At 48.6% G+C, this 23,570-nt stretch overlaps 1 protein-coding gene across 1 annotated transcript in view; it reads left to right on the forward strand.

The window, feature by feature from the left end:
• The window catches only part of INO80D (INO80 complex subunit D), a 51,071-nt gene extending 42,240 nt beyond the window's left edge, over positions 1-8,831 (forward strand). Inside the window, exons 14-15 of the transcript XR_007708468.1 lie at positions 7,517-7,549; positions 8,482-8,831. The gene's annotated coding sequence lies outside the window, so the exon portion shown is untranslated. The remainder of the gene's footprint in view (positions 1-7,516; positions 7,550-8,481) is intronic.
• The last annotated feature ends 14,739 nt before the right edge of the window (positions 8,832-23,570 follow it).

The following is a 23,570-nucleotide window of genomic DNA, read 5'->3' on the forward strand; positions in this document are numbered from 1 at the left end:
TCTAAGTCTATATATACAAGCATACAGATATGTAGATGGAATATATGTAATATCACACACACTAGTTGTAACATGAATAAGTGTGTGAGCTAGAGAGAGAGACTATCTGTGTAGCCTATGTGTAAGAGGTAAGCACTTGTGCCAAACAAGGTGGTTTTAATTCTTCTGAAGGGTTTGGATGACATCAGTGATGGGTCTGATCTTGGTCACCATTGGTTTTTTGTTACCTCAGCCCTCGAAGTCGAATTTCCTTGGTACGCTTTTGCTTCTCTTTATATTAATACGTGTTGAGGCCTCTCGCAATGCCGACCTCTTCTGCTTCACTGCTTCATTGCCTCCATTTCAGCTCCTCTTTGCCCCAGTATCCCTAAAGCTTATCTTGCTGGCAGTAATTGGCTTTAATGGCCCAATCCAGCTCTTCTTATGCGTTAGGGAAATTCTCTTGGTGACTGTAGTGGCAGCTGAATTGGGCCCTGAGCACTTGCTTGATCTTAGGCAGATTTTTCCAGACACTCAATAGTGCTTGACCATGACTGTGATTGATTTGCAGATGAACACGAGCTTTTGTTAGAAAACTGATGCAAAGCTACCTAGCATATTAAAAGGTTAACCCAGCACCATAATTTAGAGGTGAATACTCAAAACTAGAAAAACAAATCATCTGAAAAAGATCTTAAATTTTCAGCCCCAGGGAGAAAAGGGAGCTCAGTATGTGTTTCCCATAAGGAAAGCAGCAATCAGAAGGCAGCCTTGTGCTGTGTTCCGAGCAGTGGTGGTGTCGTCAAACATATCAAGAGAAACACAGCTCGTTACATTTTATCATTAAACATTTTAAAATGAGCTGCGGAGTTGACCATTAGCATGCTAGTACTTTGCATCTCATTGTGTATTGAATGATTTTGCTTATGCAAGAAAATTGTGTTAAGTATTTTATTTTCTGTTTTCTGGCTAAATTGAGTTCCCATATCCTTTTAGCAGAAAGCAGCTGTCAGAAACCTGCTCAGTCACATGTAAGCACTGTTGAAACTCATAGCTAGCTTACGTTTCAGTTTCAATGGAGAGCGCTGTTCCAGTTCTGTCATCGAGCCCTTCCTGCATTCCACACTTTCAGTCTGGGTATGGCACTATTTTTCTTGGCCACGATTCAGCCATGGAATTTTTGTCTTCCTTGCATTTCCATTAGAAAAAGGTAACTGATGTACTGTTCCATCTGAGCTTTCATGCAATCATACATGACAATTTCTATGATACATATGTTTGGGCGTGTGTATGGGTATGTCTGTGTACTGTGTGTGTATAATACATATTTATATGCACACATATATTACGCTATTTCAGTTTATGTATGTGGAGAACATACTCATTGGTTCTCTCCTGATATATACTCATGCATACGTATATTAAATATGTATATAGAGTGTAGATGTCCTGCATATACATGTGTATATGTTATGAACCTTGGTTGGCAATTTTTTTTATTTTTTTATTTTTTTACTTTTTACAAGTTGCTGGCCCTTATGAAATATTTTCACTGAGGCTGCATTATATAGAAGAAACGGAGAAATGTGTTATCAAAGTTTTATTTTAAAAAGGAGACTTAATTATCTAAAGCCATTTGTAATTGTCTTTTGAATTTTTACTAGGAGGGTTGTTATTAAAAAAGAAGAAAAAAAAAGAAAAAGGAAAAGAACAAAAACAAGCAGACAAGCCCTTACTCCCACCATCACTTAGATGGTCATAAGAAAGAAATGGAAAAACAAATTCCTAAGTATTTATTTCATTCAGGGTTTTCTGAGGCATACTGTAATCACATTCTGCCCCATCCCCCTTTTGTCCAAATAGAATTAATGATTCATGGTGTCTTTTACACAGCTTTCCCCATTACTTTTCCCCATTACTTCTTAAATCATTGTTCACCTACTAAATTTAGTAGTACTGATAGCACTAAGGAGATCTTATTTCTTCTGTCCTTTCCAGGAAAAATACTAGTGCATCACTATTGTGTTACATTTTAACATACTTTGTGGAGGATGGATGTTTTTATGAAAATGTCTGTAACAAGTCTTTAACTTATTTAATGTGAGAAGCCTTCATTGGAATCTGTTGTTTGTTTCCAAAGAGTTTCTGCAACTGTTTTTTCACCATCATACTAGGTAGTTATTCCCTTCTTATTTGATGCCTGAGGTTTTAGGGTTTGGGTTTTATCGTTGTGTATGTTTTTTTTTAATTTGCTTTGCTTTGTTTTTAAATTCCCCAAAATATTTATCTGCAAGTGGAGAAAAATAGATGTCAGAGTCCCAACCAATATCCTTTTTGCAATTAACAATAAATATCTTTGTCCTAGGTTTAATGAAAGAGAAGGTGGCAAATGGACAATCTGAAGTGCTTTAGAGGGAATGGTCACTCTTTTTAAGGCTGTCTCAGAGAAGTTTGTGTTTGGTGTCATTTTAAAGGTAGCTTGATCACACTTCGATATCAGAAACAGCCTTGTAACAAAGAGCCTCGTACAGTTGTTTGGCCACTAGAGTTAAAAGCATAAAGTTGCAGTGGGAAAGCAAAGGTGAGGCAGTGTAATTGAACCAGTGAATTGTAGCTTGCAAACGTAACTGATTTTGAAGTAACTGCATGGTAGCAAGGATTAGCAGTCTCTTACACCCCTTCCTTGTTCCCTTTCATCCCTGACATGTGTTCAGCATACCGTACATTGGGAAAAATAAACAACTTGCTACAGCAAAGCTAAATCCACCTAATGACTGCTTAAAGGGAACATACAAACTTGCATGGCCGCATCCTGTACCGCGGTGTTAGCTGGAAGACCAGCTAATGGGCACAGAAAGCCCAGTTGTGTCTGCTTCTGCGGACGTGTGCCGCTTTTGGAGAGAGCAGAGCATGGGGGTGTCTGAGGAGAGCGGTCACTCAGTGCAGTCCCAGCAGCAACAGCAGCTCCTGGCGCTGCTCCTGGTGCCAGAGCGCTCGCCAACAGCACTCCAGGGGCAGGCAGGAGAGCTCCTGTTTGTATTTTCCCTTTAAATAGGAAAAGTTGGCTCACGTGTTCCTCATACTTCTCAATGAATGTACTGTATTACCATAAAAAAAAAAATCAATGAAATGATAATAGATTGGTCTCCTTTTGTTATCTGGTCCTTGTTTAATTTGTTTAAGGGTTTTTGTATACAAAAGTTTACATTTTTATGTATATTTTTCTTGTGTAAAAACTGATGTAATATGTGTATAAAACACTGTATGTATTATCTGTATATAGTGTGACAAAATGATTTTCTTTCTTTCTTTTGGATGTATTAATAAAACTTGCTGTGAAGTAGCTGTGTTTTCTATGATGAAACCCTCTTCTCCAAGCCATTTTGCTAACTCCCAAATTGTATGAATATTGCCCAGGCTGAAATCTAATCCATAAACTGTTGTGGGTTTTTTGTTGCTGTTGTTGTATTTTTTTTAAAAAAATATCGTAAGTACAAATGTCCTTTGGGTAGCAGTAGAGTCTGATTGTGCTCTGGTTTATTCTATATTGCTTTTTAATAACATTAGCTAATTAGTTTTGCAAACAAACTGGGGTCTTCAGTCTCACTCCTGATTCTAATTATAGTGCTTTCTAGCTCTGGATTACTGACCCAGGGAGCAGGTCCTCTTCATCTTGTTTTCTGTTGTGAGCTGCAGAGCTGTACTTGAAATATTATTTAAGGGGTATATAAGACAAAATTCTATCACATGATGTTATGTTTTCGGAGACTTAGATATCTATCTGTTTCATCACTGAAACTGGTAAGTTGCAGTTTGATGCTGAGGATGCCACTGGGGCTGCCTCAGCCCCAGGCAGGATGGCTGGGCAGGGGTGCATGTGGTGGCTGCCTGGATGCATAGCATGGGGAGCCCTTGCTGCCACGTTTCTGACAGGGCTCTGCATGAAGAAAAAGCTGCAGCTCCTGCCATGCTGCCGAGGCCGTTGTGAGCTCGACCACCTTGGCTGTACAAAACTTACAGAGCAGTGGCCGCTCTCTGAGAGCAGCTTTTCCACGGGAGCATGAAGGATGTGCTCTTTTAACCAGAACTGTGCCCTGGACACTTTGCAGTTAAGTAGATGGTTGCTGCATCTTCCTTACAGTATTTGTTTTGTGAAGTCTTCCCCTTTTCCTCCTGCCATGAGGGTATGTGCTGCCACTGATGTTTGCTTTCCTAGTCTCCTTCCCTAGTGCATTTGGACTTGTCTTGCAAGGGAGAAGCAGTCACTTCCTCAGTGTGACCATGCTCCAGGTTCTGATTTTCATAGGCAGTCTCCATTAGTGCTGCTCCGATCATCAGAATAACAATTAACAGAGACTGATGATGAGAGGATTCAGTAATGTGACTTTTCTTTTTAGAAAAAAAACAGTGTTTTCAAAAAAAGTGGCCCAGCCATTCAAGACAGTGCAATTAGAGCTGCATTTTGCAGTGTCTGATTGTAATTCAGGCTGAGGGTTAAGTGGTGACAGTGAATGATGTGGTCTCCCATGTGAACATACACTGTGAAGGTCTTGCAGCAAAGGCTGTATGGGTTTATGCTGTAATATCTTACCTTCGTGGGAGACAGGAGTAGCCCTTGAAAAGACAACAAAATGGCGAAAGGTGGAATAATTGATTCTTACGGGGGAAAAAATAGTTACTAAAAATGTGCTTCTAACAGGACAGCAAAAGTTGCTATTTGGTGTAAGATTTAGGGCCACAATGAGAAGTAAGGAGGAAGTTAGGGAAATGCAGTCTTTTCACGGGGAAAGACTTCCCAGCAGAAAGAGCTGCCTGTGCTTGCGTCAGGTGTGCTCCAGCACGGGCTTGGGGAGAAATGCTCCTGTACTGAGTAAGGCAGAAACCAACTGAATCACCTGAGTGGGTTTTTTTCTTCTTTTTTTCTTCCAGCATTTCCATGAGCAAGAAAGAAATGCTCTTAGAAAATGATTGCATGACTCTCAGCCTGCAACTTTACAAAAGCAGTCATTTCTCTAGTGCCGCATTTCAAAACACAAACAGATTTTATTTGAAGTATCGGTTCAGGAAGAATGTGGTACATCTTTCATTGTATTGTGCCAGTCTTCTTGAGCTCTAACAGTAGCCTTACAATAGCTGGCAGTTATTTTCTCAGGAAAGCTCAGTTAGTTTGTGCTGGAAAAGCAGGTGACAAGTTTTGTTACAAGAGCAAGTGTTGCTCTCATGTTCAGTGAAGTGATTGGAAGGAGAAACCTTGACTAAATGTGGGAGCTGGCTTCCTGCAGAGGTGAAGACAGCCTCTCTCTCTTCCCACATGGCCACGGCAATTGTCCCATCTGCAGAAAATAATGGGACCGATCTTCCACGCTCCCTCCTGGGTCCTCCTGCCCAAAGACAGGGCTGGTGTTCTGCAGCTGTCAAATGTGAACTGGAGATTTATGATGCTTATTTAAAGGGCTAGGAGGTGATTGTTTTGTTTACTGCCATGAGCTTCAGCCCAGGAAGGGCTGCCTTGTTTTACTGCTATTGCTAATTTATGGCTTGTAGAAGGTGTCAATGAATAGACTTGGTAAAACTGAAGTGTTGTGTTAAAATGTCCCTGAAGGAAAAGGGGCCCTGGGTCCTTTTCGCCCCTCACATCTCACTTGCGGAGGCTGACAGCCACCGGTGGGGGGGAGTCCTGTCACCCGAGCTTAGTCTGGCTCTGCTATCTGCTTCTGCTCAGCTTGTACACCGGCTTCAGGTCCTTGCTTGTTCAAACGTACAACTTAAAGCTGTGCAACACTTGGTGGAAGAATACATACACCCCATCACACACCCCCATACAAGCGGCTGTCCCAGGGCCTCTTGCAAATCTGATCTTCAGGGCTTTCTGTACTGTGACACCTCCTAGGACACGGACAGGGCTTAGGCTGCTGATACAGGCAAAAATGCTGTCATGCTGACCAGTATTTTCTCATAGCTCCCTTGTGTTTCCTGTGAGGGTGTAATGGTCTTAGCAACTCCATTTCCACTCACCTTTTGCACCTCCTTTGCATGCAAAGGCCTCCCACAACAGAGAGAAGGCCCTTGGGGGGGGGTGGAGCTAACCTCTGTCTGAGGTACTCTCCCTTCGCTGTCTCAGAACTATAATCCTTCGTCAACGCATCCCAGCATTTCCCTGTTAAAGTTACCTGTTGTACTGCTCATACCATAAGAATACATACACCTGCTTCATGGCTGCACAAAAACCTTGGTTTCAGAGCCCACACAGTTTGTTGTCTTATTCCTGGCAGTGACCTTATACCAGGTAAAATGGCGCCAAGCAGGAAGTTGTCTAAAGCACCATGACTGTTTCCCTGTAGCTTTACAAAGCTCTTCTACTCTTCATAAAGACTATTTTTCCAGCATTTCTTCGTACCTTGAAGTGTTGGAGCATTTCTTTCCAAGCTGTGCTTTTCTTGCGCTGTGGCTTTGCGTGCACTGAGTGGCAGTGCTCATTAGGAGATGTACTGGGCCCAAACTCCAGCTGAAGGAGTAGGAGCAACCCTGCTTCCCTCAGCTGCTGCTAAAGCATCAACAACGACACAGATACTTATTTATGTCAGATACGGGCCAGTACTCTGCCAAAGTTTGATTTTGAACTGTGGGTCTCAATTACAATACTGCCACATCAGCAGAGTTGGTCCACAGCTGTGAAAGTGGAATTTGTGAAGAGAAGGATGCTAGAAGTCTTCACGAGTATTTTGCAAAGCAAATATTGTCATCATTTCTACACCGAGCCTGTGGTATCCAGTGACAACTCCCCATTATCTCTCCAGGGCCAGGATGGTGGTGCTGGTCCTTCCCTGTGCTGGGAGACCTGGCTGAGGCTGGGGGCCTTGAAGGTCTTCCAACCAGTTTTGAGTAGGTCTTCAAAATCATGCCTTTGCCAGATTTTATTTTCCATTTGCTAATAAAAAATATTCTTTGCCACTACCGTATTAGGAAGAACTGAAGTGGGATGGGGAGAAAAGTTTGAGGGGTGCTGCTTTCTGGATGCATGCAAACAGATTAAATACGGGGTACGTGAGGCATCTGGGTTCCTCTGTGCACATTCCTGCTGCCTGTTGGTGCAGATGTTTGAACTTGCTGCCTGAATCCAGAGCAACATGTATTAGCATCAGCAGAGGCTGTTTCCCCAAGTGTGTAGGCTTCTATAATTTTTACTCTTAGCAATTTGCATGCATTTGCTACGGCTGCTTTAGTAAAGAGCTTTTTCAGTCCAGCTGAGTGTTCGAAGTCAGTAAAGCCACTTGACTTATATCTGAGAGCACTTGGCTTTTTTTTTTTTTCCTGCCCCAACCAGTTTAATGCCTTGTTTAGTCCTGCAGAAATTATTTTTCTGTTAACCAGCATTTGCTCAGTGGAGCCAGCCAGCTACCTTTGTTATTAATCTCATTCTTCTGCTCTCCCTTGGGTCCTGCTGTTTAATATAGCTTTTGATTTTTTTCCTCCTTTGTTTCCCAATGTTTTGCCCGTTCAATATAATGTTTTTGTTTTGTTTCCTCCATTCCCTCAGATTACAACTAAAATTGCTGCTGTGGAGATTCTGGTGAGTAAAATTAGATTCTTAGAGCTCAGAGCTGTTCCTTGCCAGACCTTATCCTCCTCATGCAGCTCTGTTGTTTCTGTCAGTTCTGCCCAGGTACATGGCCATGCCTGGCACAGCTACTCTTAGTACCCGTAATTATGAAATCAGAATCAGTCACAGTCTAGTACATAAGTATGTTGTCTGACTAGACCCCTTCAATGACGATGGAGATGAGGATCTTGACAAGTCATCTTTCCCGCACTTTTAGAAAAATTAACCCAAGCCTCTGTGATATTTTGCATGCCTTGCAAAGCTGGCTGCCTGTAGCAAATTTCCTGTCATGACATGCCAAAAATGATGATGCCTTTATCAGATGCTGTTTCCCATTACAAATACTTTTAAAGCTAGCAGTCCTGCTAACATCAATCCATGCCTTGCTGCATTCACGCAGGCATCGTGCTGCAGCGAGCAGCACCTTTCATAGTGACTGTACTTGGCATCCTCCTCCTCGCCCACCGGCTGCCCCTGGCACGGGCACCCTGCAGGTTTTGCACTGCTCCCCTGAGCCTGCTTCAGTGCAGCCCGGCTCTTGCTCACAGTGTTCTCTGCTTGCTTTGGCCTCATGTCCGAAGCTTTGCTTTTCAGTCTCTGGAGGTAGCACAGACAGAATTTTTGACCCTCTTGCTGCCTTATCAGTCCCACCTTGCCCACCCTGTCCTCTATAGGCAGCCAGCAGGCTGTGAGACCCCCTGGCAGGAGAACAGGTGCATTTTTAATTAGCTCCCCTCCGTGTTACTCGGTGGCTGAGATTTGTACCTGTGGTGTGTAATTCTTAAATACATCAAAACAATAGAAAAAAATATATTTTTACTTTGGTCATGAATGCCATGAAAATAAATCTACTCATTCATATCACTCATAATTCAGCCTCGTTTTCTCTGTTTTTCCTGCAGCTGTTTGGGACCTGACTTGCTGTGGAAGGTGCTGTTTGATGGAAGGGATACACTGATCAGAGCAAATGGCATCAACCTCTCACACTCGGACTATTAAGTTTTATGGGTTTTCTAGCGAGATAAAACCAACATGTCCTGTTTTATTTTTCATTTTGGACATCATTCTGTTTATTTTTCTTGCAAGGTTGTATACGAAGATAAGCATTCACAGAGGTTTTTGTTTACTCTGGGAAAATGGCTTGGCAAAGGAAAGTATTATTGTACAAGGCCTGCATTGTAAAATCAGTTTGTGGCTGTTCTTTTTGTGTGAAGGATGTCACGCTGCTAACAATATAGAATTAATTTTTCTACTTCTATTTTCAAGCAGGTAATTCGCTAATGATTTATGTAGGGATTGTTCCTATCCATTGATGTACTGGACTCCACTTATAGTAACCTTACTGTCATGGTCCATGCTTGAGGGAAACACTGCTCTGGGGTGGCAGCAGAGGAGGGAGGCACCAGTTAGATGAGGGCAGAAGTCAGGCACTCAGCAGAGCCCCATTTCAAAGAATATATTTCTAGAATACCCTTTAAGATACAATTATATACTGCCTGAGTTTTTAATAACCAAGGCAAAGCCGTTTCTGACCTGCTCTGGGTTTGCTCCGGAGTGGCTGTGCTGGGTCTGCCAGTGCGCGCCCTGAAGAGCCTGGGCACGGCAGGGCTGCTGAGGGGCAGGACGGGGTGCCAGAGCTGGCTGTTCTTTCTGCACCCAGAGACAGCACCCCACAAAATTCCCTGTGGTCTGTGCAGAGGCTGCCGCATGCAGAACTGATGCTCCCCAAGCAAGAGCAGATAACGGGAAACGCAGGGAAGTAGAATATCTTTATTATTTTTTTCAAGGGGAGAGTCTCTTTCACTTTTCATTTCCTCTTGCGTTTCCTTTTTGTATTTGTGCTTTAACATCAGGTTTGATTCTGTCTTGATAGCATTCAAGTGAAGGCTTACATATTTCATCAGGATTGTCTCTTGTTTCTGGGGCTGAAAGTCTTAAACAATATGAAGCAGTCACAGCCGCATGCACATCTGGATGCCTTTCATCCTCTCCAAACAGGCACTTTCCTTTATTCCTATTCACCCTCATTACTTAATTTCCTAAAGAGGCTGCGGCTCTATAATGCCTGAGTGACGTGTGTCAAAATGTCTCACTAGGTTCTTCCACTATGTGATAATTCAGTATATCCTGTTTCCAGTGCTGAGGAAATACATTTCCTTCGCTCTAGCTCGTTACGCTTTAGGAAATTGCTTTTCTTCAATTATCCTGACAGCCTGGGTTTTGACAGCTCCAGACTCACTGGGTAAGGCTCCTGCTGTCCCCACAAACACATTTTTTTCCTTGAGACTTCCCTGTCTGTCATCCATCATGTCCTGCCCAGAGAGAACCTCTTATTTGGGATGTTTCTTACCTCTGCCAATGGAGATTTGGTGTCAGGACATGATTTACGATGCTGATTCTGAATATTTGCAAAAAGCTATTTCATTGTCTCTCCTCTGCAGAAAGGTGCAGTGTTGGTTCTCAGGCTGAAAGAGATCTCCACGGGTGGACTTGTATTGCCCATTCCTGCACTAAGGTTACTTTTATGGCCAAGTTTTATGAAAAGAACAGGATCTTAAAGAGAGCATTATCAAAGGTGAACTGCAGGGGAACCCTCCTCAGCACTGCCTAATCCAAGAACCGCCTAACCTGCCTGGAGGACAGCCCATGGATTATCTTGCAGAGCACTCTTACAAGGGCTTTCATTTACAGTCCAAAAATCCAAGGTCTGCATGCTGCTTTCCTCCCTCCTCCGCAATATTATAGTGTGTAGGGAAAGACGGGGTCCCATCCCAACACCCTGAGACCCAGGGAGCTGACGTGGCCTTTGCAGTCCGAGGTTCCCCCACCGCCCATTTTTCCTTCAGAACTGTTTCACTCCACAAACCTGTGAAGCACGGCTGCAGATCCTTACCTTTCCCAGCGGCTGCCCTGATGCAGGCGATTGTCTGTGGTTGCCAAAATCCCATTTGCAAGTAGAGGAAGCCTTCTCCTTGTTTTCAGTCAGCTCTAGAAGATGAGTTTGAAACAGGTACCCCAGCTACTCCCCTTCCTTCACGCTCCAAGAACTTGGGACAAAGTTTCAGCTTTCCTTTTTTAACCGGTCCCACTGGTGGCACTGGGTTCTCCTCCCTTCCCAGCCGCTGTTCTGAGTGTGCAGCTCATTTTCAGGCGCCACAAACCTCTCCAAGCTGCTTCTTGTCTCATTTTCCACTTTGGACATATCTTGGCACTTCCCCATGACAGTCTGATGGGAGTGAGGCTTTGCCGGATGAGTGTGCTGCTTTCTGATAGATTTCTTTTCCTCCTTTGTGACAAAAAAGCTCCTGTTTGGTATTTGTCACCTTGGCTTTCCTTCAGGTGAGAAGACAAACCCCCCAGCAGCACTTCCAGTGTCATTAGGCTGTCAAGTAAGCAGTTGCCATGGTTGTTCTGTGGACAAGGCACTGTGCCTGTCCGGCTCTGCCAGCAGCATCAGCTCTGTCCTGCTGATGCAGCTCTCCCATGTGCTCTGTCAGGCTGCCTTGCTTGGTCCTGGCTTTGTTTGCTGCTTTGTTGCTGCTTTTTCAGCCAGCCTCCAAACCTGCAGGTGCGCTCTCCTGTTGACAACTCTTTTGCCTGCAGTTAAAACCAGACTGCGGAGAAAATTAACAGCACCTGCAAATTACGTGCACTTACATACCGTGTGGCTCCATTTGCAAGTACAGTCGGGTATCTGGGGATCGCAGGCCTGTGCCCTCATGCATGTGCGTATCGTAAGCACACCAGCAGCTGCAATCCGCTCAGCAGACGTGCTGGCCGTGGACATCATGCATACCGTGCAAACACCCGGTGTCGTGGTCCCTGCTGAAAAAGCAGCTCTTGCTCTCACCCTGCCCTCCAGTGGCTTTGGGAACAGCTCTCTGTGCTTCCCTTCTTGCTGAGGACCTGGAGGATCCCCACGCATCCCTCAGAGATGGGCAGCCACCACAGCCACGTCCTGGGGATGCCTGGATCCAGCTGACTCACCGATGGAAGCGGCATGCCGAGGTCTCTGCCTTGCTGGAGGTCTGTGTGCTGGTGCTGCCCCCACTAGCACAGCCACCAGACCCCTGTGCCCTTCCCAGGTGCAGGTGCTGTGTGTGGCTGCAGCTCTGTAATGCGACACATGTGGCAGTGAGAGCACTGCGAGACCACGGCAGTCTCGGCTGTGGACGAGGCCCTTGTTAGCGCTTTTTCAGCCATCCACCATATGAGAAGACTCTGGCTTAATCTCAGCTCAACTGGAAAAATGCCGATGACTGAAAATGTCATCAGCTGCCTGTGGGCCAGGCTGGCCCTGAGCTGATAAGGAGCAATGCGGAACAGAAATGTCAACACAAAACTGGAGAAGCACAGAGGCTGGTTGCATTTCTTCTCCATCATACAGTGAGGAGGGCTTCTCTGCTGTCAGTCCTTCCAGCAGCTGGACCTTCACTGAGGTCCCAGAGAGAAATTCTGCTCTCTCATAGGGAGGAAAAAAGGGGCTGATCTTGTGGCGGGAGAGAAAAAACAAAACTCTTGCCCCATAGGCTTAGGGTAAGTAAACCCAAGTCTCTTTGCTTTCTTTAACTTTTAGTACCAATCTCATCATGTTCTAGGTCGGAACCTTGTTTTCTTGAAGCTCTGGATGGAGGAAGAAGCCAGACCGTGGATCAGATGGTGGGGGAAGGAGACCGGACCCACCCCTGTTAGCAGCCACCTGGAACATGGGCTTGGAGCAGTGCCCAGGCAGCTCCTCTTGCCCTTTGGGGTAAATGCAAAATGTGCACTCAGGACCCCATAGGAACAGCAAATATTGTGGCCCTTGGGATGGAGTGCTGGCAGAAGTAACTAGCCTTCCTTTTCTGAAGGGAGGGACGTGTTAATTCTCCGTGGGCAATGGGGTGCAAAGCTCAAAACTTGCCATTTCAGAACAGTGCCTGAAAGCATCACCTGCGCCTTGAATCCGTGTGCTTCCCTTTTCCAGGCATACAGAGAAAACAAAACACAGACAAGTTGTGGGAACCACACCTGCACAGCCAGCAGGTTCCGAGCAACCTGTGGCGGTGCCGGGAGGAGCTGCCCGGGGGTGCCCGGGGACCGCAGCCCGGCCGGGGCATCCCGGGGGGTTCAGCGGCGGGGCCGGCCCCGCTAGGGGGAGCTCGGGGCTCACGGGAGCGGCACCGAGCGTGGGGGCATGGAGCGGGGGGACGGGGCTGGGGGACACGGAGATGGGGGACAGAGCTGGGGGGACAGGGAAATGGGGGCACACAGAGATGGGGCACACAGAGATGGGGGTCAGGGAGAGGGCTGTGCTGAGCTGAGGGGCGAGCAGGGCTGCTTTGAGGGCTCCTGGTGCAGAGGTGTAGGAGAAAAGGCAGGGGAAAGGAGGGGAATTTAGCTAGAGCTCTTGGTTTCTGAATGGGTAATTTAATCAGTGGCATTAAGTCCTTCCAATTATTTCTTGCCGCGGGTACTGCCTATTTATTAATTTTCTTCATATAAATCCATCAAGCTGTTGTCACACAGCAAGTAAACAAAAGCACCCCAGAGTTTTGATGGGACTGCATAAAAGCAAGCAGAGAGGTTAATTACCGCTGTTAATTATTTGCTTTGCAGACTCGGTTGCACACAGCGCTGCCTGGTGCCGGCTGGCGTGGGGGTAACGGCGGCGGTGAGGGGCAGAGGCCAGGGCCGGAGGAGCGGAGGCCGGGTATTAGCCTGTCTGTGCTGGGCCAAGGTGGTTTCTGGAGACCTCTGAACACCAGTGATATGACCAGGAGTCGCTTCCTGACCCAGCAGTGTGATTTACTTCATCAGCCCTGGCTTCCTGCCTCATCACCGTGCCGCTGGCTGCCCCACCACAGAAGGAGCGAGGGGAGGCAGCCAAGGGGAGGCTGCTGCAGGGAGCAGAAGGTTCAGAGCCTGGAAAACTGTCCCTGGAGGGAGTCGTGAAGGAAGTTTAAACTAATTTAGTGTAACAAAGGAAAGGTTAGGAGGCAGCTTGATCATCATCTCGAAATACTTATTTAGGAATGAGATTTATGGGGGCGGAGGGCTGTTTAATTTGGAGGACAAAGGAATAACAATACACAATGCCTGAAAGCTGAAGACAGGCAAAAAAGTGACATCTCCCTTGTTACTGCTTAAGGTTATCTGCTAATGTATTCAGGGACTGTAGAGTCTGCATCCTTCAATAACTTTACATCCAGATTCAAGATCTTCCTAAAAGATATGCCCAGCATCAGGCAGAAATTATGGACTCATGATTGTGTGGCCTGGTTCTTGCAGGAGTTCATATTAAATGATTTCATTTGATCCTTTGGCCTGAAGATCTATACATCTATGTGCAGTAGCTAGCAGCTGCCACAAACCTGTTAATTCCATCTGGCAGTTTGTAGATGACAGTGATATGATATATTTTGTGTCCATCTCACTCCAAAATGCTGCCCCATTGGGACTGCTTTATCATTGCACACATCAGGGTGCCCCTAAAGTCCCCCCTTTTCCCCTCAACGCATTTCAGTGGTGCACCATTTCTCCAGTTGTCTGCCCAGGGATGCATGAGGACTTGCTGCTGCACTATTTGATGAAAGCATGTTCTGTGGTCTGGGCTCTGCTGCTTGCTGAGGACTCTTGCAGTATGCAGCATCACCTGCAGAGGCCCTGCGTGTGCTGTTCTCTGGCTACTACTAAATGTGACCGTCACTGAAACAGTAGGAGCCAATACCTGCTTGTCTAGAAAACTTGACAGTCCAGGAGAGGGAGTCCTCTCTTGCCCCCAGGAAATATTCAGGTTTCTGATGGTCATGTCCAAATTTGCCTGATGGGGGCATGCCCCTAAAGCTCTTGGCTGCCAAGTTCTCCTCATTTAAGGCTGCTTCAGGGCTTGAATTTCCTCTCCTTGGAGTCCTGGAGTTGCTAAGCTGAGTGCTGTGCTAATGCTGGGCTTTGCATTTGATATTCCTCAGTTGGCTTGCTATGCTCTGTTGCCCAACCACGTGGTAGTTCCCCGACTGATGTACTTCGGCTGAGCTCTGCTGCCTCGCTCCTCTGTGTGGGGCCCGGCCCACAAACCCAGCGCCTGAGGCTGACCCCGCAGCTGCCTCACACGACTGCGGCCCTGCTGGGATGGTGCGGTTTAGCCAGGGATGTCAGCGAAAGGGCTCCAGTGGAGCTATGCTATTGTCATCTTGACCTCGGGCCCAGGTCTCGTATCTCCCAGCCGCTGGTGTTGAGGTGTTGCTGTCTGTCAGCCCCGTGGTGCTCTGGCACGGTGTGTGCCCCACCAGCAGCAGGTAAGAAGATGGCGTCCCTGCACTAGGCCCTTGGCTTCAGCAGGCTTCCTCACGGATTCAGGCTTCCAGCATGACTCAGGGTATTACAGCGTATCCTTAAGATAACATCTTTTGCTTGCCAACACGTAGGCTGCCTGCCAAAGGTGGGGGAGGAGATCTGTTGTGAGTCTTTCGTATGTGCTCATAGTAAATAGATACGCGCCAAACTGATTGCACTCGACTTCCTGTCTCTCTGTGAGGAACTAAAGGAAGGGAAGAAGCTGTCCCCTGTGGGCTGCCCCTGGCCACTGCCCCACCGCTTGGCTCCCCATGCCTGCAGCCAGCACAGCACGCACACACAAAATAATGGAGTTGGGGTACAGCTGAGAAATAGCGGAGTTGGGATCCAGCTTCTGCTGCATGGCTGGAGACCCCCAATCCTCTGACAGGGATGTTCTCCTGCTCCATGTGGGAGAGGTGCTGGTGTCGTGGTGCTCACTGAAGGGGCTGGGGTCAGCAGGGGGAAGCAGCGGGGTGGTGCTGGCTGGCAGTGTGGAGGTGTGCGCCGTGCCCTCGTCCTGTGGTGAGTGGGGTTACCTCAGACGGCAAGACCCCAGGACAGCATCAGCTTTCCCTCTACTGCCTCGCTGCCAGACCATTAACTTTTCCATGTTAAACTCTTGGTACAATGGCTGTATTTTTAAGACTGCCACCTGAGCCAACTGTGCTTAGGACAATCATTTCCAACTGGCAAGATGCTTTCTCAAATGATTTGAAAAAAAAAAAATATCAAAGTTGTAAGCACATCTGTGACAGCCTTTATCTCTGGCAGCAGGGAAAATGAGCGTGGAGGCCATGAGGTGCTTTCTGAAATGGGAGTCTTCTCCTGGTGGTGGGAAGCGCAGCCCTGCCTGCGGTGCTCGCTGACATGTCTGGTGCTGGCCTTCTGCAGCTGGGTGAGAAGAGCAGCCCGAAACCCACCTGGTGAGGCTGTTACCCCAAACCAGCTGTGGGATCTCTTTATATGCACCATCTGACCATGCTGATGCAGCATCAGGCCGACCCAGTAAGGAGATCTGTTGTGTCAGTGAAGGGTTTTTGCTCACACACTTCTCTTTTTCTATCAGTCCCTCCCAGGCTGCAGGGTCAGTCCGCCACCGCCTCCCGTCCCTGTTGGCAGAGGAGGTAACACCAATTTCTGCCTTGGTGGGAGAAAGCGGCAGCTTTTCCAGACAGTGGAGCCACCGGCTGTGCATTGCTGCTGAATGAGCAGGCTCAATTAGTAGCCAGTATAAAAAAAAAAAAAACAAACCAACAACAAAGGAATAGCAATGCGATTACAGCAGTTTACTTCAGCTGGGGCTCTGTCCCCTCTGTGTCTCTAGGAAAGCTCGGAGAGGTCCAGCAGCTTGCGAAGGAGCTGTGAGGAGTCCTGCCTGCTGCTGGCGCGCCGCTGCGGGAGCTGCTGGCAGGCAGGCGAGGCTCTCTGCAGCAACACATTTCTAAGTTATTGTGCCAGCAGAAGACAAACACAAGGATTTGGACTTGGTAATACTGAAGAAAATATATGAAGAAATATATTTCTTCATGACTGGCCAGAACACTAAAGGGAAATGCATGGGGGAGCTGGAAGGGGCTCCTTCCTCTGCTCCCTGCATGGGTGGGATGCAGGGCTGCTGGCTATGGTGTTTGGGATGGGTGTACAGCTTGGGCACACCTCACTGTCTACCTGGGGCCACCCTCCTCCTGCCACCCTGCTGTGGCCACACGCCGCTGGCCACGGGCAGGGATGCACAGCCTGGCCCCAAGCCACCAGCAGCTGCAGCAGTAGCAGCGCATTCACACGGCATGAGGGAGCTGCCAGCCTTTTCACAATGATTCACCCTCTGCTAATGATTTGCTGTGCTATCGGGCGACGCTGAGCGCTGCGATATTGCTGCTTAATGTGGCCCAAAGCACAGGCCGGGAAGCAGTAAGGACTTACTCAGCTGATGCGCAAGGAGCTCAGGGCGCTGTGCTGGCCGACGGCCTCGAGTGCTTGCCGCAGAGTGGCAGCCTCGCCTAACAGAAGTCGAGTTTCTGGCGAATAATTTAATGAAGGGTTCATCATATTTCCAATTACTGGAAAAAGCCATGATTCCTCTTTGCTGTGTGGTACAGAGCCCACCCCTCATTCTGCTAGGCCATGGCAGGGAGTTCAGCTCCGCTCTGCACCTGGACATCCTTGTCCCTCATGCGGCTGAGGCCGAAGGAGCCGGCAGGGCTGTGTGCCACACGGGAGTGGGGTGGTGTGGGAGGGGGCTGTGGAAGGACAGGGTGCAGCAAGGATCAATTCTCCTGGCTGCTTGCAGGGGGAACCCATGTAGCGACACTGCCAATGACACTACGTGCGGGATCTGGTCCCCGACTGGTTCAGTAGCATTAAGAGAATTGCTTTGGCCTAATGAATAGGGATAAGAATATTTCAGCCTTCTCCCTGGAAAGTGATGGTGGGGCACCAAGTGTGCAGCCAATTTCAGGTCTAGTCACTTGCCAAGTGAATGCAAATGACAGGTTGTTTTTGTTTAATGGAGCCCATGGTGTCTTGTCCAAAGCTGCTATCTCTTTCTCTTGGATTATTTTTTCCCTCCTTTCTGAATCAGACCTAACAATCAGAGATTTTTTTTTTTTTTTGTAAGAAACAGAAAGGGTTCTCAAAGCAGGCTCTCAAACTTTAGCTACAGACACGTCACCTTTCAAATAAAATGGTTGTTCAACAGCGGTTAATCTTTGCATGGCCGTTTTTGCTTAAAGAGCTAAGGGAGGTCTTTTTTATTTTTTATTTTTTATTTTTTATTTTTTATTTTATTTTCCACAGAATCAGGGCTCTTCCCTAATTAATTTTTTAGTTGACAGGAAGAGCAGGTTTCTGCTTTGTTTCGCCAAGTGTTTTGATGTATGAACAGAGACGTCGAGCAGGGTGTGTATTTGCAAAAGCGGCTGATGGGAAAGATCAAAACTGATTTGTTATGTTTTCAGAGAAAGGGGCTCTGCATCACAAAACAGAGCAGGGAGTGACTGAAGGCCCTAGTCCCCAGTATTATTTTGGAGCTGAAAGCAAGGCAGCAAGCTGATGACCAAATTCCTGTTGACTTTGCAGACACCACAATTTTGTGCCAGGTGTCTATCATGTCCCAGTCCCACTCAGTCCCTGTCTCTGCCCGGGTGTCCTGGTTTCAGGTAGGACAGAGTTAATTTTCCTCCTAGTAGCTGGCAGGGTGCTATGTTTTGGATTAGGATGAGAAGAGCGCTGATAACATGCTGATGTTTTAATTGTTGTAGAGCAGTGCTTACACCAAGCCAAGGACTTTTCAGCTTCTCGCTCTGTCCTGCTAGCGAGCAGGCTGGGGGTGCAGCAGGAGCTGGGAGGGGACAGACCCAGGACAGCTGACCCAAACTGGCCAAAGGGGTATTCCATACCATCTGACGTCATGCTGAACAATATATAGGGGTGGCTAGCCGGGGTGGGGGGGCGGCTGCTCGGGGATAGGCTGGGCATCGGTCAACGGGTGGTGAGCAATTGCATTGTGCATCACTTATTTCGTACACATTATTACTATTAATACTATTATTATTATTATTATTATTATTGTTATTATTTTTCCTGTCTTAATAAACTGTCTTTATCTCAACTCACAGGCTTCACTTTCCCGTTTCTCTCCCCCATCCCGGAGAGGGAGGGGGGAGGGTGAGCGAACGGCTGTGTGGTGTTTGGCTGCCAGCTGGGCTAAACCACAACACTGGGTCTATATAACCCAGAACTGTACTGGGCCCTTTGTGCTCCTGTTCCCCTGAGCTGAAAAACCAGGGGCTGCTGAGGGCTTTGGGAATGGGCTTTGCTTGTCTTCAAGCATTTGCAAGCAAGCTGCCAAATCATGTTGACAATAGGTCTGCAAAGCCTTCTTTTGGCTGGAACGACACTTGGAAAATGTATTTCCCAAGTGGGGACTTTAGTAGTGATGAATCCCCTATTGATGTGGTCAGAGGACATGGCAAACACATGACCCGTTACCATGCTCCATCGGCCTGGATCCTTCTAAAATACTTATTTAACCCTCTCTGACACCACCCAGAAGCTTCTGCTGCTGAGCAGCGAGGCAGCCAGCATTGTGGCGCAAAATCCCAAATCCCTATGGGCAGGGGCAGATGGGATATGCCTGGAGGAGAGCTGGGAAAGCAGCGGTGGAGAGCATGGGAACAGGGCAAGCAGCCTCCTGCACCGTCCTGCAGAGAGCCGAGGGCGGCTGCTCGGTGCGAGGCTGCGCCCGCTGGCCAGGACAGTGGCACCAGAGCTGCTGGGGGTGTCACCTCGTCCCTGGTGTGTGACAGCTTCTGAAGGCTCGTGGTCCCTCCTGGTCTTTTCTTGCCACCCAATCCTCCATTTGCAGCCTTTGGCCCTTTGTGGCAAAGCACTGCCTGGGGTGGGGGTAGGGGGGGTGGGGTTGTGCCATGGTGTCTGTACTGGCATGGAGGGACATGGGATGAGGTCCTGCCTGGGCCCCACAGCCAAAACCTGGGCATGCCAACGTGGCCCTGGGGTTCCTCAAGGACAAAGGCAACACATGAGGCTCTCTCTGCCCACCCCACTGTGATGTGAGCACATTCATCTTCACAGGCAGGCAGCAGCAGTGACTGGCCTGCATGTTCCTTCCTCAAGCAGTCCTGGCTTGTCTCTAGTGGATCTCCAGCAGCACAACCCTCCTGGACTGATTGCCATCCATGGCAACACCATTGCTGGGGCTCAAGCTGGTCCTGGGAAACACTTCAGGCAAGGAGCACAGACGTGGGGCTCCTGTCTCAACGAAGAGTCAAGGTGCCATGTCCTGCATGAACACGAGCAGGAGCTGCTCTTGGTAAGTTAAGAAAATGCTTTTCTACAATTGGGGCTGGGAAGGATTTAAGTTTTTTTTTCTCTCTCTCTCTCTTTTTTTCTTTTTAAACAATAAATAAAAACAGCAAAATCCATCTCCTGCCTCTTTCAAAACCAGCTCCTTTTCCTGATGGATAGATAGACATAATGAGATTCTCAAAGTCATAAATCTGCTGTGATTTTATTACCTGCATCTGCTGGGGATGATGTGAAGAGAACTTCATACCGAAAGGAACCTTGAAAGGTTAGAAAGGAACCAGCAGTCTTCACAAAGTCTTCATCTCAGCCAAGGAAACCCGCGCAGAAGAAAGCGCTTGAGCTGGATGAAAAGGTGTCAGGGCTGGATGCCGGCAGCGGGGTGCCTGTGGTGAGCGTGAGCCGAAGCTGTCCCTGGCGTGGGCAGGACCTGGTGCGTGGGGCTCTGTGTGGTGCTGTGCACAGCCCTCACCTCCTGAGCTGGCTGACCTCTGTCCCTGCTGGGTGTGCCCAGGGCCGGGGAGGTGTGTGGTGGCTGAGGGTGACATGACCGGGGATGGTCCCCATGCGGCCGGGGCACTGCAGTGTCCAGAGGTGGTGAAAAGGGGCTGGGAGAGCAGTGAGGGTGCAGCCTGCTCCAGGAGCGCAGGCGTCACTGCTGCAGGGTGACTTTTGCAGCGTGATGCTGCGATGCCTTTATGACTTCATAATGTGATCTGGTAGTTACGTTACTGTCAGAGAAGGAGGCTTAAACCTTCCTCTGCATGTCACAGGGGAAGGTAGAGAGGGAGCACTGCTTGCTGGCTGCTGGACGGACTCCCACGCAGAGCAGCCGCTGCTCATGGTGAGACCTCAGTCTTGCTGGGCCAGGGAGGAAATCCAGAAAGCAGAGCTGTGAGTGGGGGGAAAGCAGGCGACATCCTAAAGCTGTGATCGTCTAAGAATATTAACTGATCCTGGCTTTGCAACTGCCAAAAAATGATGCTTGAGAAACGTGGCGCCAGGAATCCTGAAGTCACTTCTGTAGCCTTGGAAAATGCAGCTGCTTTGGGATGTCAGCCCACGATGGCTGTTATTATCCACTGTGCAGAGCAGAGCTTCTGTTGGGAGCTCTTAGAAAGGCCATCAGTCTTCACAAACAGTAGCTGTTTTTATCACCTGGCAGTAATGACACTCTCTGGTCCCCTTAATATCTGAGCACAGTCCCAAAGTGTGGCTGGGAAACTCGTCTCAGGCTTGGCCCCACGCAGGGGAACAGCTTGCAATTTTCTGCCAAGGTAGCTGTTACCGGTGTGGAGACGGGCAGGGCTGATGTAATAAAAGCCTCTCGGACAGACTCGGCCTCCCGCAGGTTTGTTTCAGCTGCTTGTCATGGAGCAGAGCGGCACACATCGCAGCGTGCTTCACCGGGTAAACCCAGCTGGTGCCCGGGGGGACGCACAGCCACCCACTGCTGGGACCAGTGTGTCCGGACCCCTGCCAGGGACGGGGTCAGTGGTGGTGGGTGCTGGCATCTCCCAGCCATCCCACGTCCCTGCATGGCCTCGGGTGGTGTTACGGAGCTGGAGCACTGGTCGCTTGACACCACGGAAGCATTTTGTGACCTTGAGTTGGAGGAGGGCTCTTGCAGAGACATCAGTGGTCAAGGTGGTTTTCATAGCATTCAGAAAATGTGTTTGGTTCCTCTCGCAAATGTTCAAACATCTTTAAAGTGTCGGTGGTGCCAAGCTGCTTCTCGCTCTGCTTTAAGAGAAAATAAGCTTTCTATAAGAAAAGAAGCCACAAAGAACACAGCAAGCCCAAAGTTAACAGTGAGCAGACCAAAACTAAATTAATGCCAGAAAAATTCCAGCTGCCCCTCCAAAGTACTGCATCTCATGGCAAAGGGTCCAGGGAAAGATGGGAAAACAGATGGGTTAGTGCATCTTTGTGGCATCTCTGTGGCATCTCTGTAGCGCAGATGAAGCCTGGGCTGGGTCCCTCTCCACTTGCTGAGCCTGCGGTGGGGACTTCCAGCCTGCAAAGTGGACAGTCCCCAAAACAGAGCTGCCATAGTGGTAGGCTCTGGATGCCCCAGGGATTTGCCCAGAGCCTTGTCACTCTGGGGCTGGGACTCCTGACCTTCCTGGAGGAGCCTCTGCACCTCGGTGGCTGGGCTGGGCCGCCTGCAGGGATGGGCAGCTCAAGCCTGAAAAAGGAGCCTGGCAGTGAGAAGAGGGCGAAGGATGGGGAAGGGAGTGGGTCTGTCCCCTTTGCGTTTGTCCATCTCTTTGGTGCCACGTGGGTGTGGGCGAGGAAGGGGAGCAGTGTTGCTGCTCCACGCAGCTCACATTGGGCAGCCTCAGCGAGGGAAACAAACAGCTAGCAGCGAGTTTCTCTTTGTAGCAGATAATACTCAAAACAGCTTGAAAACTATTCATAATGAGAGCTTTGAGAACAGCCAATGCTACACACACACATGGCGAATACTGTCACTAAGAGCTCTTTGGATGACAGTCCCAGCAGTTCATTATCCCCCGTCACTGCTTGGGGAGGGTGGTGGAGGAGAAAGAGGTATGAGTTAGTTTTTTTTTTTTTTAATAAGGCTTTTTTCTAAATTAATTTCCACCATAAAGTGATGCAACAAAGGGGCACTATAAAGGAGCCTCTGTGGAGGCTTTGCTCCTGCAGTGGGCCAAAGCCCCTGATGGTACGTGCACGGGGAGGAGGCTCGGGGGGACGAGCCCCGGGTTTGCTGTGCTGTCCCTGTTGCCAGCTGAAATGGCATGAACCCTGTCTGGGCTGGATGGGGGAGCCAGGAGGCAGTGGTTTATAATCAGCCTCCTCATTTAAAAGAGACACTTTTGTTTTTTCCAGGGACAGAACTATGGTTGGGTCTGACTGCAGGGTTACACTGATTTTGGAAAAAGAGCTGGTGACCTCAGCCTGGCAGAAACTGGGGTGTTGGAAGAGGCATTCCTGGCCATTGGGCGGCTTCCTGGCTGGGCACAGCGGCTGTGCCCTCATCCAGCCTCAGTTCCTCTGGGCATCCCTCAGGTGCTGCAGGAAAACATGGATGGGAATCGGCCAAATTTGCAAAAATGTTTTTCTAGCCTGCCAAATTGCCCAGGCAGCTGTGATGAGGCACTGTCACTGCTTGGCTCGCTCCATGCCGTGCGGTTTATCAGCGTTATCTGCACTTCAGCTCGAGTATCTGGGGGAATCATCGCAACTTATTCCCCGGCCAGGCTCCTGAATCTCTTCAATTTGAGCAGCATTGCTGCCTTCACCACCTTGTCATTATCCTGAGGCCGATAACCTCAGGCAGAGGTGTTCATTTTTTAAGTCACTGAGCAGTGTCCTGCTTGTCACACTGCTGGTATCAGAAATACAAGGTACCGCAGCCCTTCCCATCCTCCAGAACCACCCGCTGAACCCAGCTGACTATTTCTAATCCCAATGTCAGTGGCGATAACTTCTTCCTTTGAAAACAACAAAGTTATTTTTGAAACACCGCCCAAGTGGGGCACATCACTCACTCATCATGCTTGGGGCCAGGTGAGGATGCTCCTCGTTGGCATGTCCCATGCCTGACCCTGCAGGGCTGGGGCCAGACGTGCCCCAGGGCACAGCAAGGGCATGCTGCAGGAAGGGCTTGGTGCTGCCGCCTCTGCCTGTGGGCGCTCCATCCTTCCCCCGAGCCCCCGGCCGCTCGGGGCACGTTGCTGCAGGAGCTGGGCCAGCAGCTGTGTCCTGCTTGAGTTCAGAAACGCGAGGGCTGCCAGCACGGCTTCTCCTTTCCAGGAGCCTCACTGAGCCAGGGCTGGGCTCCTCTTCCTGCTCCTCCCTCCCCAAACCAAACCAAACCCTG

The sequence above is a fragment of the Cygnus atratus genome, chromosome 6, assembly GCF_013377495.2.
Source record: "Cygnus atratus isolate AKBS03 ecotype Queensland, Australia chromosome 6, CAtr_DNAZoo_HiC_assembly, whole genome shotgun sequence".
Classification (NCBI taxonomy): domain Eukaryota; kingdom Metazoa; phylum Chordata; class Aves; order Anseriformes; family Anatidae; genus Cygnus; species Cygnus atratus.